This window comes from Aethalodelphis obliquidens, unplaced genomic scaffold (genome assembly GCF_003676395.1).
Source record: "Aethalodelphis obliquidens isolate GAN/ISIS:26980383/991018 unplaced genomic scaffold, ASM367639v1 scaffold408, whole genome shotgun sequence".
NCBI lineage: Eukaryota > Metazoa > Chordata > Mammalia > Artiodactyla > Delphinidae > Aethalodelphis > Aethalodelphis obliquidens.
The window spans coordinates 1-4,810 of NW_020838322.1; the positions used below are offsets into that span (position 1 = coordinate 1).

The following is a 4,810-nucleotide window of genomic DNA, read 5'->3' on the forward strand; positions in this document are numbered from 1 at the left end:
GCCGAGTCCCAGGTCAACAAGCTGCGGGCCAAGAGCCGCGACATCGGCGCCAAGGTGGGTTTCCTGCATGGCAGCGCCCACACACACATCGGTCCCCCTCAGACAGAGCCCCTCGCCCCAGCATCCCTCCCCTTCATTCACCCCCACAGCTGAACCCCACGACCCCAGAGGTGGGGTAACTCAGTCCTCCACGATTTCTAGGCTTCTTCCCATTCTGACTACCAATGATTTTGTGAATCCCAGCCCTAGGGTGGTCAGCAAAGACCCCAACTGATAGACACCTAGTGTGTCCCAATTTCCCCCAACTGCTATTTCTACTTCTCTTCCACCTAGTTTAGGCTTTCAACCTTGTAATTCCAACCTAAGGTGCACCTCCCAGAGGACCCCTTGTCCTCACCCAGGAAGCATCCCTCCAGCTGACCCCAGAGCCCTACCCTCCAGGACTTGCCCTCCACACTGACCCCTAGGACCCATCTCCCACCACCAGGGGGCCTCCCTCAGGCCACACGGTGGTCCTGCCCCCATCGGTGCCCATCTCCCCTTTGTTGCCTGTGCCCATCCCTGCCCAACACCCACCTCTCCGGAGCTAGTTTGGACTTTGTTTCCTTTCCAAAGGGCTTGAACGAGGAGTAGCTGTGCCACATCTCCTTGATCTGCCCCGTCCTGAGGGTGCAACGAAGCTCCCAGTCCTGGAGCCTGGAGAGCAGCCCCTTTGGAGGAAGCAGAATAAAGCAATTTTCCTTGAAGTGAGATCCTGCCTCTAGACTTTTCTTCGCAGTCTGCCAGCCACAGGAACAGAGGGACATGGACGCGGGGTGGGGGTGGGTGCTCCGGAGGAGGAGTCCAGACCCAAGAGGCCTCCCTAGGGAGCCTGTGAGGCTCTGAGCATCCTGGTGCAGCCCTGCCAGGTGCTCCCCTTCACTTCCTTCTCAGCAGGCGACACCTCTCCTGCCAGCCCTCTCCCTGGCCCAGAGACCCTGGGAGGTAAAGGAGATTTAGGGAGGCCCTTAAGGCTCTTCTAGAGCAAGTGAGCCCACCTGCATGGCCCTACACCCCAAATCTGATCAACACGACCCTCACCTCTGACAATACTGAAGCTGGGCTGTGGGGAGGAGGTTTGGTGTGTAAGGGTGCCCCCTGAGGCATGACCCACTTGGGCAGGTGGGCCCCCAGCCCCCGTCCGCGGCAGGTATCTGAGGGACACAAGGACTTGCATCCACAGCCCACCCCCTTCCAGACACAGCCTCCATGGTCTCCAACCACCTCCCCACCACGACCAGGAGAACTGTACCCTAGCCCACCTTCCTCTCCTCCTCACCTCCTCCCGGGGCCTGGCCCTTGGTCCAAGGCACTCCATTCTTCTCCCTCGTTACTTCCCACGGTAGCTTCCGTTCCCGAGACCCTCCTCGTCTGGTCTTGCTGGAAGACGGGGGTCCTTTGGCCCATTTAGAGCAGGCCATCTGGAGGGGAGGCAGGCAGAGGAGGGATTGGGGAGAGTCACGTGTGAGCAGGACCCTGGGGAAGGGAGGGGAGGGAATGGGTTGCCGGAGGGCTGGAAAATGGAGGAAGGAGCAGGCTCCCCTCCACCTAAACAAGCCTAGCTCCCCTGGAGTCGCTGCCACACCTGGGCTGCTCAGGGAAGGCCTGGGACTATGGGCCACAGAGGGCAGGGGCTTGGGAGGCCCTGGCCTGAATCTCCCCCATGCACCACACACAGCCATTCTGGGCTCTGAGCTCCCAATGCAGCAGCTGGGAAGAAGGGAATGCCAGTATTAGAGAATGGGAGGAGAGGGAGAGGGGAGAAGGGGAGTAGGGAAGGAAAAAGGCAAGACCTGGGCTTCCCTGGTGGCGCAGTGGTTGATAGTCCGCCTGCCGATGCAGGGGACACGGGTTCGTGCCCCGGTCCGGGAGGATCCCACGTGCCGCAGAGCGGCTGGGCCCGTGAGCCGTGGCCGCTGGGCCTGCGCGTCCGGGGCCTGTGCTCCGCGGCGGGAGAGGCCGCAGCAGTGAGAGGCCTGCGTACCGCAAAAAAACAAACAAAAAAACCCACAAAAAAACCAAAGGCAAGACCTGAGGAGTGGGGTAGTGGAGAGAGAAGGAGAGGGTTCAAAAACCTGGAGGACGGTGACCAGGGAAACCAACAGAGAGAAAAGATAGAGGAAGTGCTGTGTCCTCTCCTCACATCCTCCTCCACTCTCCTCGCCTAGCCCTGCTCCTCTTCCTAGGAAGGACCTGGAGAGCAATGAGGAGATAAGTGAAGGAAAGAGAGGGACACACTTGAAATGGGAGACGCAGGGGATGCCCAGAGAATCCAAGCTCCCAGAGCAGAGGAGAGAGGCTGAGGAACAGCCAGAGACTGGGCAGCAGACCGGGGGATGGGGGGCGGTTGACAGGGCTGGCAGCCGAGCCACAGAAGGAGGGTGCCGAGAGAGGATTGGAGAGGAGACAGGGAGGGTGAGCCTTGGATCAAGAAGCTGGGAGAGCGAGGTGGGGCGGTACTGGGCAAAGGAGAGAATCCTGGGTCACCTTCAGATGCAAGCAAAGTCAGGAAAGTGGAGAACAGGTTAGAGAGAAGCGGATGAAGACCCTGGAGCAGGGTGTGGAGGCAGAGATGAGACAGGCAGAGAGCAAACCGAGGTGGGCTTAGAGAAGGCAGAGACTTATGGAAATGCAGGCATGTCAGACCCCGCGATGGGCAGAAACGTGGTGCGAGGGAGAATCAGAGGCCAGGCCCAACTTTGAGACAGGGAACCAGGAAGAGGGAAAGGGAGGCAGACATACAGGGAGCCAGGCACAAGAGGGGCAACCCGGTGCCAAGGCTAGCCCTGCCTCCGCGTCCCCTTCCCTGTGGCAGCAGTCTCCATCCCGTGCCCTCACTGGCCAGGACTTCTAGCAGAATGAGGAGTTGCTCTAGGAGGCAGTGGAGGGAGGACGGAGAGCAGGGATGGATGTGAGAGCTGGGGAGAGAAGGGGACCTAGGAAAGGGAGAGAAGGGCAAACCAGACCAGATGGGAAGCAGAGCCCTGGGACCAATTTAACCCCTCCCCTCCTCCTCCTTCCACAGGAGACAGTGGGAACTGCCTGCCTACCCCTCACCCCCACTCCACCTGTACCCAGTCTGGCCTGCTCAGGACATAGGGTTCCCTGAGGACAAAGCCTAGTCTTTGTCATCTGGGCCTGACCCAGCCTGACCTGGTGTTCTCAGCCCCTTATCACGTCCCCGTGGCAATGGGAACCAGGCAGTGGCGCACTGGGCCACAGGCTGACCCCCAGCTTGCACGCTAGGTCCTCCAGTGACCTAGAGCTGGGGACAAGTAGCTTGCATCCCCTGGGGGAACAATTTGGCATATGTACCTGCCGGAGGCGGGAATGTGGGGTTGATTCAGGTCCCCCCAAGGACACTGGATATGGAGTACAGGTTCCCTGCAGACAGATGTATCCCTGAGTCCATTAATGGGGCGGTGGAGGGTCCTAAGGAGTTGGCGCATTGGGGGAGAGACCACATATTTGGTGGAAAGCAGAGAAGTTGACCCCTGTCCGTCCTACCCACCTCCCCACTCTAGAGCTATATTGAGAGGTGACAGGAGATGGTTTGGGAGGGGCAGCTGGGAGAGCGTTCCTGGGTGTGAGGGTGTAGGGCAAGCCAGGGCAGGGGAGTCTGGCTTTGTTCCCTGCACACAATGTCCACTTAGTCATAACAGGCATGGCCTGTTGAAGCCCTGACACCTACCGCCTCTGAGAGACAGCATCACTGGAGGCTGGGGAGGGGGGCCCTGAGGGCCTGGGGCGCTGGGGGACACCCATGAAGATGGATGTGTGAGTATGAGCCCCACGATGGTCGGGAGGGAGCGCTGGGGTTCTACCTGGGGAGGGGGAGCAGACGGCAGAGCCCCGCCCCTGCCCTGCAGAACGCAGAGCTTGGGGCCCAGCTCCTGTAAATCCCTGGGGCGGCCAGGACCCCAGCCAGCCTCAGCAGCACCTGCACCCTCTGGCAGCCCAGAGAGGCGGAAGGGAGCAGCCCCCACCCCCTCCCGCCTCAGGCCCTGGGATTAACGCCTCTTGCCCCTCCCCACCCTACCCCGCCCCTCACCGGGAGCAGAGGGTGACAGAGGAGGGGTAAAAGCTTATGTGTGCAAATGTGTGTTTCAGTGTGCATAAAAGCAAGAAGGAAAATCTGCAGACTTAAGTGTGTAAGTGTGAAATATCTGTACGCGTGTGTTTAAGAATGGGCACGGACCCACGGTGGCCAAGGCCACGTGTGAGGGTGCTGGACTGTGGGTCTGGGTGCGAATCTGCTTTGGTGGCGTGGGGAAATCCCTTCCCCTGTTTGAGCGGTTAGACGGTGGTCACTGTATCAGGAGCAGCAGGGGAGGGGCTGGGGCCTCCAGATGTGTCCCCCGAGTAATGCAGCCTCACGTTCCCAGGAGGACACCTGCCTGCAGACTTGGGGATCAGAAGGAAACCAGGACCGCGCAGAGAGGACAGCCTGGCAATTCTTTTCCTGACAAAAGGAAACTGAGTCAAGGATCTGGGAAGTAGAGCCCCTCCCTGGGCATCCTGGCTCTGGCTGCCAGTCCCCAGCACCATGGGACTCCAGGTCCAGAGAGAGTGGGGAGTTGCTCCCAGCCTGGGCTGTGTGAGGACAGGCTGGGGAGGAAAGGAGGGAGGGGAGCCCGTGGTTGGGAGCAGGGGACAAGCATCTGGCCTGCAGGAGAAGGTGGCCCTCACCAAGAGTGCTCAACTCACCCTTCAGGTTAAAAATAACCAAGGTAAGGGCCTGGTGGTGCGGGGGTGGGGGGGGTGGGGGGGG

General features: G+C 60.3%; 1 long non-coding RNA gene across 1 annotated transcript; it reads left to right on the forward strand.

The window, feature by feature from the left end:
- LOC113616716 (uncharacterized) lies at nt 1-750 on the forward strand. Its single transcript, XR_003431393.1, has 2 exons — nt 1-54; nt 616-750. It is a non-coding gene; the product is annotated as an uncharacterized LOC113616716 (long non-coding RNA).
- The last annotated feature ends 4,060 nt before the right edge of the window (nt 751-4,810 follow it).